The sequence below is a fragment of the Ostrinia furnacalis genome, unplaced genomic scaffold, assembly GCF_004193835.3.
Source record: "Ostrinia furnacalis isolate ACB-3 unplaced genomic scaffold, ASM419383v2 OfSCF0353, whole genome shotgun sequence".
Lineage (NCBI taxonomy): Eukaryota > Metazoa > Arthropoda > Insecta > Lepidoptera > Crambidae > Ostrinia > Ostrinia furnacalis.
The window spans coordinates 331,485-343,672 of NW_021130592.1; positions in this window are offsets into that span (position 1 = coordinate 331,485).

The window sequence follows — 12,188 nt, forward strand, 5'->3', positions numbered from 1 at the left end:
TAATATACTTCCATCTAATGCGCTCTATTTATTTCGATAGCGTAACTTTTTCACTTTTCATATTATTTCTTCCACTCCACTAGTATTAGCTAGTTATTTATAATTTTATACGAGAACATGGCGATCGTTGATGTATGATATAAAATTCTTTTGGATAACAAGATCCGCAATAATTCGATATTGGTAACATGTACAGCAACTGTTATTACTGCATACGAGGTGCAAAGAACAATATGTGCCGATTATGGGATTTTGAAATAGGTAATTATTTTCATGGAAACACCTCGCCTAGACCACCGATTTTTAGTTGGCTGATAGGCCCGATTCCTATTCGGAAGAATCGGCCGATGTCAAATCGGTGTAATGTGCGCACTTTCATAGTACCTACATATCCAATGTCCATACTGATTAACAGCCCGACCCAACTATCGGCCAACTAAAAGTCGGTGGTCTGCGGCTAAGCTTCCTAAAGACAGTTTTCTCGATTTAAGTGGACAGTGATTCTTAAAGTGCCAATAATAAATTAGACTTTACACTAGATATAACTGGGTCTGTCGTGACTCCACCTGACAAAAATATAATTACGTATTTTAATATCAAACTACATCCTCCTAGTACTTCATAATAAGGAAGATAATCATCGGATCGGAAGTCTCATAAGATTTTTATGGATAATATTTTATGACTCCAAACACAAAACAAACAGTAAAATGCAATAATGTCAAATGAAGTAATGCGAGCATACTTGATTATCCACAACGAAACGATTTAGTCAGACATTCTATAAATGTATACACAAATCGAAAAATTACAGAGACATTTTGGCCAATAGAACAAATACTCTTAAAATCCTGACTAACTCTTAGAAAAATACTGGTCTCATTTGGCTAGAATTACAAGCGCTAGTTGTTAGAGTTCCTACCATATTGTTTAGAAAATACTTGACACGACATAGGTACATCATTGATTTCAAAGTTTGCGCTTCGAGTGGCATAATTTTCTTACAGGTTTGGCGCCACCTTACGATGTACTCGCATATTCACTACCTCTGGTTGTCGAACCCACAACTAAAGACAACAATGACGTAGTACTTAAAAGGCTATAAATTCAACAAGTAGAGTCCAATGGAAATACCATAATGAAAAAACCGGTACTACCCACTCAGTGGTCATAGACAATGCCGTATTTACAACTCCAGAATACTAAGACCCCTGAATTTCTTCCGGAGACCCCAATTTTCTTGGGTTTTCTTTGACACAGGGCGGCGAGGGGGTTTTATTTATATTTGACATGAAACATGACCAAGACATGACTCCATGTGGGCGCTCGTGGTTCACACGATTTTTTCTAGTGAATATAAATTCGGTATTCATATGGCTAACGCGTTTGGATTTCGTAACATGACGTGGGCTCTCATTACATACAACGATCGTGTCTTTTGTACCAAATTTTTCTTGGTATAATTTAAAATTGAGCATGTAAATGATTAAGTTAATTAATCTAATTCTATGTGATAATTGTTAGCTGGAATGATTTGAACACGATAAACTCCTTTGACTCTAACTGTGAAAAAGATGACTACAAAGAAAACTCATAATGCAAAACAATGACTCCAAACACTTTTCTTAGAGCTATTAAAACCCAGTCAATAAACGAGAACCCATTAAAACATATTGAAAAACGTAAAGTTATCGACAAAATAACAAACCGAAACGTCACGCATACCGGCCAAGTCACGTTATGTATCGATATAGCGAACGTAAACCGTCAAAACTACCAGGCGAGCATAAGCCGGACAAGAGTAAACTATTTCGACAACGAGCGCTCAATAAAAACTTCTAAACTTGAACATAACGCGGGAGAGAGACACGGCTATCTGTTTCATTGGCTCTCTCGCTTAGTTTACGTCAGTTGACAAGCAGTGGGTGAACGAACTTCGAGAGTTTACTGGGCTAAAAGTTGAATGTACCTCCGTTCGCGGACATTACGAACAAGATAGCAACTTTACCACACTGCGCGAAAGAGAGCAACGTTGCAAACACCTTTTGTGCGATAGCCGTTAGTGAACCTTGCCGCTTCATTGATAAAGTCGTCTTTGACTTGTTGGTATAGATTCGTTACGTCATGTAAGAATGGAACGGCAAGTTTCTCACGACTACTACTACATAAGCATGTCGGTAGTGAGACGCGCGTGCGGATAGGCGTTTTGCGTGTTTGCGTTCGCTGGAGGTTGGTGTAGTCTTGAAAATAATTTCGCGGTCACACTGAGCCGGCGGGTTCATACACGTAGCACCACCTGTCTCTGTTGCTCGCCTGGTTATTTATATCTATGCGCGGACTATGTAACATATTGTATATAAGCGTAAGAAATATGCGATAATAGCCATCCGACATAATTGACATCTAGAGAGCGATAGTTAGCTTTCATTCAATGAAAAAACGCTTAGTTTTACGAGTTATGGCATAATGTGGGGTTTGCTTTATGGGCTCTTTATTTTCTCGCTAATTTCGCAGTTGCAAATCGTAAATTTACTCAATGGTGTCAGTAAGGCGATGACTTATTATGAATTACTTTCTGTTGAGTGTTACAGTCAGTAGTGTTTCTGTTTACAGTCAAAACAAAGGAAATAGGCGTTTTCTAATGAGACGTAGAGTCGATGAGGGTACAACAACAAACGTAACTTGCACATAGTCACGGTTGATAAAAGATTTCAGAAATAACAATTAATCGTAACTTTAAGGCTAGGTAATGTTTTTCAGCACACAAAAGACAACAATCATCACATTGGGGAAAGAACTCCTATTATAACTTTGCATTATTTCATTATCCAGTTAGGCTCTACTACAGGCATGCTCTTGTATGTCACTTCAGCATGTTACACTCCTAGTTTATGGTCTCCACTGAAAGACGTGTTATTTCAGGGCAGCAAGAGCTTCAAAATTTCAGTAGGTACACTAATATGAGTCTTATATATGAGACTGCTTAGGTAGGCTCTACTTGATTGCCTATGCATTGCAAATATCAGATATTTTCAGTTCCAACTCTCTATTTTCTTTTGTCTTATTTTTAGAGCAATGTCCATATTCTCAGACAATAAAGATATAGATACAGGAAAGGAAGAGAACCCTCAGTGCATAATCCAGTTTCACACTTGACCGGTTTTCTACTATGTACGCTTCCGCAGCATGGATATCGATACAAGTTTAACTCGATTGCAGTTTACATCGATTGATCTTTTACCGATTTTTCACTTCGCCTCGGACCAAAGTGATTTATCGCAGCCGAAGTACAGTGCATCTTAAAATTTCTTTAAACATTTCAACCGCGTTTCAACGACGTTTCAACGACGTTTCGACCACAGGTCATAGACTCCTGTGTATCGCTATTCAATTCGAGTAGAACCTGATGGTGAACGAATTAATTCGGCCAGACTGTTAATGAATCGTAGTACACTATAAAATCATTATTTGCAAGTTTGGGTGAAGTAATAGCAACTGAAAAAGCGATTAGGACTGCAAATTATGATGGTAACCAACTCTATTTTCAGAGTGAATCAATTACTAAAATACTAAATTGTTTAGTATCTGGATTTCACTAGGCGAAAATATTGGGCTTTTTCGATCTTCCCCCATTCGGAAGAAACCTTACGGGGTATGATGGGAAATACCAAAAACATTGTAGGTCGAATTATGTTCTAGTAAAATTCCAGGTCTATAACCTACTCGTTCAATTAACCATAATAAAGTCAGCGGACCGTCCGTTTCCGAATGGGTGAATGTTTTTCTTCTTTTACGCAAAAAGTATCGAACATATTTTGGCGAAACTACAATGATGTAGCTCCATTTACATAAGAGCACGTGGCCCTATACCTAAATATAAGCAAACCAAATCGCGGAAATAAAATAACTAACTACTTTACTCCCAAAATAATCAAAACACAATTAAGATGGCCGGAAAAGTCAACCTGGCAAAGAAGAAAACCCATAATTATTTTCTTTCAATTTAAAAAAAGTTTGCAGTCGCCCGCCGTCAGTCCACTTGCCATTCGCGTCCGTATTACCACCCCTGCAGTTCACATGACAACAGAAGTGCATTGACCCCGACCAATCAAGAAATCAAACAAGCCAATTCACCAACTGTTAATGGCGGATCAATCAAATATCGTTTCCGTAGTAGAATCGCTATAAAAAGAAACTCTTTACTGATTTACAACAACTTTTGTTGATGTTTTATTCGGCCATTGATTCTTGTAAGGCTAGGTGCACATTGGTGTGGAAGTAAGAGTCGATGACTTTGAAGTAGCAGTTGTAGTGAGGTTTTTTCACCGGTCTTTGCAGTAATGGTGATGCAATGAACAAAGACAATATTTAGGGGCGGACTTTACAGTATGGACTAGTATTTAATTATCCATGGTACAGTCTGCGTCAAATAGTTCCTGTCACCCAAGTGATCAAAAACTCGATAACACAATCTTATTCCAATTGTAACAAAGACGTGTTGCGAACTTTTTGGCTACTTAAGGTGTCACAAACTATTTGACGCTGACTGTGCCCTAAAAGTAGCATCATAGTTTTTGCTGCTCGCTCTATAAATTAAAATGATCCCTTAGTTAGATGGATGGTTTGTTAGCTTCTAAAATAAAATACATTAATTACATTATATTTCTGTGTGTGACTCTACATCTGCTTCATACATCCAAAGCATTCTCTTATACTTAAGACATAATGTGAAGTAAAAGATAACCATTTTACTAATTTATTAAATCTTATGGATAAGGCCTTGACCAGGAGGGCGAAATCGCCGTGAATGTCTTGGCACGTCGGATTCGCGGCGAATTCGCCCTCCTGGGCAAGGCCTAAGAGAGTTTAGTTTAAGGGAGACAAACAGTTGTATTGAAGCGAAAGTTTCCAGTATTTTGTGTCGGCTTAAAATCCATCTGAACACAGCCTTACGAGCAAAATTTACACTCGATGTAAATGCTCGAATAGATCGATGCAGTTCTATAAACCGATCAATGGACCCGATGACCACGAACTGGCTCTTTCTAACAATGTTGTGGTTGCTATTATAAATAAATTGCTTGTCGTTGCTTGTCAGCTATTTGTAAAGTAACACCGCACACGTCTCGTGGTCTAGTGTTTAGAGAGATGGATAGAAAACACTTTATTCTAAGAGTCATAGTGTTAAATCTTTACTTATTCGTTCCCGGCTAGTTCGTTTCAGCCAAATTACATCTACTGCGGTCCTGCGCTGCCCGCATCCAGGTTTTTACCGCGATTTTCACCAGATCGTCGGTCTTCCAGCCCGTGGTCGCCACTCGAGAACTTTTCTCCCCAACGCAGTCAATTATCTGAGTAGATAGAGTTATCTTCATCATCATCAACAGCCCTTTACAATCCACTGCTGGACTATGAGCCTCCTCCACTATAGTGGAGGGTTTTGCCATCTCAACGCTTGACAGGCGGGTTGGAGATCGCAGTTTAAAAGATTGATGTTTTTCAGAGAGCGCTGCTGCCCGTTCTTTGTTTGATGTGTAGTCCCTAGTCGCCTCTTACGACACACCCGCGGGAAGAGTAGGGGTTGGTGACAAATGTATTCTACTCTGCCGTCACCACGCGGCTTAGATAGAGTTAATAAAGGAGATAAATTATGTCAATGAAGAAGGAAAAATTCCAATATATCAAGAGCACTTCAAGCCGATTTTTTCCGATAGGACTTTGTGGAATTTACGGAATTTCAATTCGCATTTTAACCTTCTGACGCAGTCGGTTAAAAATACTTAGAAGTATTTCTTTGTCTTCATTTTGTAACCAAAATAAAGCTTGGAAAGCTCCTAAGCTCTTAACTTAACAAACACAATTTTACATATATGTTACTCTGAAAAATAAGAACATCTCTGAAATCTGAATCTGCAACCTTTTCAGGGTTAAAATCGTTACAGATTCTCGCTCTACCCAAATGACTTTGTATTAAAACATTGAACCTTTTTGCAAAGTTAAATAAATACATTCCACTCCTGGCAACTGGAGAAAAAAGGTGCACTTATACTTTTGCTGGATGGGCACATATCTTACACAGCGATTACCGAAACCGACAAGCCGCGTCCTTTTGGGTTTTTAATGACATTTCATAATGATAATGATAATTCCGATTGCTTTTAATGAAATTATGACTCGAATACTTTCTCGCGATTCTTTCTCGGTCGATTTTGGAGCGATCGGAAGCGTCGGGCGTTGACCTTCGTTATGTCTGTAGCGAAGAAATCGAGTTCATTGATAAATAAATTGTTTTTATTTGTACAATAAATGTTTTATTGAACTAGTTAATAATTTAGCCAGTTTGGTACACTACTCCAAATATTGCGGTAGATTCGCGATATTATTTAATGTTTAGTTGTTGTCTGCAAATTTTCGCGTGTAGAGTCGTGTTTTTATAAAATGTAGAAGGTAAAGAATACGAGATTGTGTGCACACAGTATTATCACAATATTTCAATTCAATTACTTTTCTCAAGGAGGAACTAAAATAATGTTTCTCTTTTTATTTATTTCACTTAATTCAAAATACAATTTTACTAAAACCTCTCTCATTATTATCATTATCATTTGTTGAAACCTTCTTGGGTTTCACCTAAAAAGGGGTAATTTCAAATATACCAGAGGCAAAGAGAGGGTTTAGTCTTCACCCTGGTCAGATGGATTTAGGAGCATAGAACAAACTACCTATGTGGTAAATACAGTAAATATAATTTACCTACTTATATATTACATTTTCCCAAAACGTATCCCTTATAACTCCAGTAAAAAGAAGCATCCATCTTAACTGATCGGCGAAGTGTCATGTAAGAAATTGGTAGATCACAAAAAAGACATAAACAGGTACTTAGCCGACTAAAAAACTGCTTATTGAGTTAACAAATGTAACAAGAAAAGTGTGAGAGAAGACAGCNGCATAGAGCAAACTACCTATGTAGTAAATACAGTAAATATATAATATTTACCTACTTATTTATTACATTTTCCCAAAACGTATCCCTTATAACTCCAGTAAAAAGAGGCATCCATCTTAACTGATCGACGAAGTGTCATGTGGGTCAANCCTGTATTTTGCTAGGAAGATTATTTACACTTGGATTGTGATTAAGACGATTAAGACTATAATTTTCCATTACAAAATGGAAAATTATAGTCTTAATCACATTAAACATAGGTACTGTCCCTCTTCAGTGACAATAACAAGGACTAATCAACTAAAAAGCATGAAAAAAAATAATTTTAACAAAAAAATTAAAACTGACGCCAACAATCACTTAAAAGTAGAAAATAAGTACGTCGTTATTTATTTATTAGGACAATATACCATGATTAATATTTTTGGAGTCGGTGCTGGTAAATTTAAAACCATTTCTTGAGCTTGGCACTAAGATATGACCGACTGACAGCATATTTTCTAATTTTGGTGTTTTAATATAAATTTTGGTGTTCTCTTAATTTTGGTGTAAGGAAAATCTAAAAAACTACTGGACAAAATTTAATGTGTTAATCATTTTAGAAACAGTATAAGTTTCCAATAAATTTGATCTATAATTAAAGAATAAAAATACACAAATAACAATTTCCACCAAAATTAGGCAAAAATATGCACTTGTTGAAATTCACCCATAAGAAATTGGTAGATCACAAAAAAGACATAAACAGGTACTTAGCCGACTAAATAACTTGCTTATTGAGTTAACAAATGTAACAAGAAAAGCGTGAGAGAAGACTGCTAGCGCCATCTCTGAGGTTACTTGTAATTCTTGACTCTACAATTTTGCTATTATGTATTTATCAAAACATTTATACCTAATACTCAAGATTTAAAATAAGTCTGGATCTAAAGACTATTAAAGAAAGGTAAGAGGTAGATTTTAATATCGATTTACGTACTACAGCTCAACTATAATATAATCATACAAATTGACAATTGGATTGCACTTATTTTTGCCATGCGTCTGTAAAAAAGTTTGTAGAGAAACAGTTTAGCACAATACAATGTAAGAAATGTATTTGTTTGCTATTTCTGTGATCAAAACCTAACTAAGTACATAATAAGTATAGTTTTTCATACTTCCTTTACTTTCATTTTCTAATGTAACTTGATTTTCATTCGAGAAAACATTTTCAAATGTTTCTTTTTGCACAAAATCTTACTCAAGGTCAGATAAACGACGTAATAAAAGAAAAAGAGAAAAACAAAAGTGTTTACAAACGAACAAGTCGTTGACCTGCCCATAAAGTAGCAAGTAATTTACATAATATTATTGGATTTGAACATAAACACAAGTCCTCTAAAAATATCAGCATTTTAACCCCGGAAAACCCATAGTTCATAAATATTAAGTAGGTAGTTGTATTAGGTTTTAGATTTAGTTAGCGAACAAAGTTACGAATAGCTATGGGGAAAACTCATTTTCAGCTCACAAAATGCAAGTCAGTTGATTCGTCAACTCTACAGGGTACCCATTGATATCAAGGTGACCGATCTTGCTGAGTTCCCATCTAACTCTACACCTTGCTAAAAAGCCCTTTTCAGTTACAAATTGCAATAGATTTAATTTGATCAGGTCCACCGACAAGGTGGACCGACGACCTCGTAGAGATAGCAGGAAGGCGCTGGACAGAGGCCGCTACCAATCAATATGGAAATCATTGGGGGGGCCTATGTTCAGCAGTTAACGTCCTGTCCTGTAGGCTAGCTAAAATGATGATGATGATGAATTTGATAATAGAGAAATACATGTTTGACTATTCGAAGTTAATAATCACCTCCAAAAGTTACTGTAACTGCGCACTAGAATGACCCAATTCGTATCAAACAAAGTTGATCTTAAATACTGCATTTTATCTCACATATCCTTATTTATCTTATTCTATCTCACATGTTATCTTTTGTCTCCACCCACGTCCGACGCGGTGTGCACCAGCCCACGAGTGCATAGACGTTGCAATCTAGCTCGCCGGCGTTTCCCGACTTTCTACACTTTCACTTCCGAGACGGACAAAACGACTATAACTCCGACTATTATCGGAACTGGTGAATCAGTGTTTACCGACTAAAAGGAAAATCCTCGTGCGTCATGTGAGGTAAGCCGAAACCTAGTAGGCAGTGAGGCAGGCTCAATTTGGAGGTAATAAACCTACGTGCGAAGTGACCCAATGTTTTTGATGTTGTTTTGAGTTAGGAGTACCAAAAACGATAACTTGGGTCTTTACCAACATTGTTACTCATAATAAAACTAGGTTATTTTGACTTTTTTGCAACTTTTAGGTACTCGTAGATTTTCATTTTCAAAATGTAATGCANATAATGCATGTGTGAATTCCACGATTTATTTTTCAAATAGAGTGTTGCATGACTGAATTTATCAGAAAATATGGATATTCTGGATAGGTATTCTCTGTTCTCAGATAATATACTGCTACAGTCTAGACAATGAATTTAATTTAGACAGATTGGTGGTCACTTCGCTCTTAAAAAACTCAACGTACCTACTATTTGTGACGACTTTAACGAATCGAAACTTTGATGTTATTTTCTTGAAGCGCCTATTTAAAAGAAGCAATGTTTTCGTTCCTGAATTCCCCCAAAATCCGGCGTAACGTCTTACTTTACGTTGGTATTTTCGGTCGTGACCCAATCACATCCGTATTATCCATTTTAGTATCGCCAAAACATTGTTCTCCGTGCTGCATTGAGGAAAACATCGATTCACTTAAGCTAGAGAGAGCTTCGAACCATCTTCCTGCCCCAGAATATTCGAGGGCATTCGTTCTCAGAAACAAACATAAGCAATTGTATCTCAATCATGAAAGTATGTCAACCAAAAAGAATACTCAAATAGAAATCTTCGTGCAATCAAAAGTGCTCTAGGTATTTAACATTGACCAGAACAAACAGTTGTAAAACCATCCATGTTCTCCAGAGATAAGGTCTAATGTTCTTTGCCCGATGTAACTTCTTAAGGCATAGGAAAAGTGTTGTGAGTAGATCACGGTCAAAAACTGACTTTCACTGATTTCTCTGGCCTAAATAGTGTTGTGGTAGGTCAGGCTGACGGCCTTCGGGGTAGATCACTTTTGGTTTTATCTATCACTTTCGTTGAAGAAAGTCGTGACGTCAGAGGCCAGAGGAAATGGGCTAAGGAATTGGGTCGAGGCTCATGGTCATGAGCATCGACGAAATCGAGAGCTCAATTTATCGATTTGGGAAGCTATTTCGTCCCTAGTGTACTTAACATGATGATGGTAAATGACTTCTGTGAATGATTAGTGGTCAAATCAGGAATTTTGAGATGAGGGTAGTAGAGACATATTTAGAAAATCGTGGAAAGCAGTGCTCTTCTATAGCAGACTATCGACGCAGGTGTCTACCTATTAATGTAAACTCAGTTTTACAACTTAGGTATTATAGGTATAATAAATGGACCGACGACCTTATAAGGTTGCAGGAAGACGCTGGATGCAGGCCGCTACCAACGGGGCTATGTGGAAATCATTGGGGGAGGTCTGTGTTCTGCAGTGGACGTCCTGTGGCTGAAATGATGATGATGATGATAAAATGGTCCAAAACACTCAAGCAGCTGCTATTGCTTAACTCTACCAACCTCATTTTCTTGAATGCGACCCATTAAAAATACAAAAACAGTACAACAAATAAGGTTTAAATACTTAACCCATAACTAGCAGATAAATCGAGGTCATAACTTTAAAATTACACTGTAACGTCCCGAGATTACCAGTTTCAGTAAGTTTAAACAGTACAAAGACAAATAGGCACAATTTTGAAACATTTAAACATTTTATAATGATAACCAATGCTAAGAGAATTATTCATTACTCAAACACTGTCCAGAAAGTAAACGTTCCTACGACGTTGTAGGAAGCGATTGTAGTTACAGCTTTCGTTACAAACTTACGACCCCATCGCCTGTTAGCTAGATTTACGCGCGAATTACCATACATAGACACCCATTAACCACAGGTTAGATGTTGGTTTAGGCTCTTCCAAGGCTTTCTCATTAAAATTATTGGTCATTAGCTTTTGTTCCCTCTGTAAATACCTCCAGTAAGAGTCCTTCGAACCTCCTGATTGGACAGTTGGACACTGAACGAAAGGCTTCAAAATATAAACCCAGTTTATGTTCTTGATTCTGACGTTTTTGGTCAACAACCTCTTTTTCAAAGTCAAAGTCAAAATTTCTTTATTTGTATAAGTAGACTAAAAAATAATGCTTACAAATCGTCAAATATTTTGCTCTTAAGGAGACGACAAAAAGTGAGATCGAAATCTAGGTGCCAACTGCCAAGTTTAAATGTACTATTTATAACAACATAAAATAAATTAACTTAGGATAATAAATTGTAGCCTAAGGTCTAACTTGGCTAGTTCTCATAATTATACGAATTTCGTACACACTTTTGGATATAACGCTTCCTTCATGAAGCGAGTGCTGTACGGAACCCTACAAAATAGCTGTACTAGACAATACAGCACTTGACCACGTGGAAATTCAAAATGAGCGCTTGACCGTCTGAGCCAAGAAGGGTGTGCCTCACTTTCTCCCGTGATGGATGCACCACACTACTTTCGCCATCGCCACTGTTTGCTACATATATACATATATAGACCTCTGTAAGGTCATAGCCACTTGTCCGGAAGGTCAATGACATTTCGAATCGCAACTTTTACCAGTCTGCGCCTGCTCACGAAATTCGTTAACGAAATGCAAGTCGAAAGTTTTATGGGTAGAAAAGTTTACTTAGAAGCATGGGTTCGTTTAACATGTCTGTAGACTTTTAATGGTGATAGCTTAATATGTTTTAAGCGTAGTTCAAATAAACCTAGTTATCCAAATTTGGTATCGTATAAAATACTGAAATTCTTATCAAAATAGGCTAGGGAAAAGTTAATTGCGATTTCTGATGTTTTAAGTTCTTTCTCTGATCTTTAAGTATGCCTAGGTAACTTTATGTAAGCAGGTAGGTATAGGTACAATTTTAAAACCTTATCATACCTACCTACTTAAGATACATTTAATGAAACTTCATGTTTTTCTGTAACTTTATTGCTAGGTTTATTTTTGCTGGCGTTTTTGATTAGTTATTTTTAAATCCTTGTGCTGAATAAAAACTTCATAAAGGTATTCT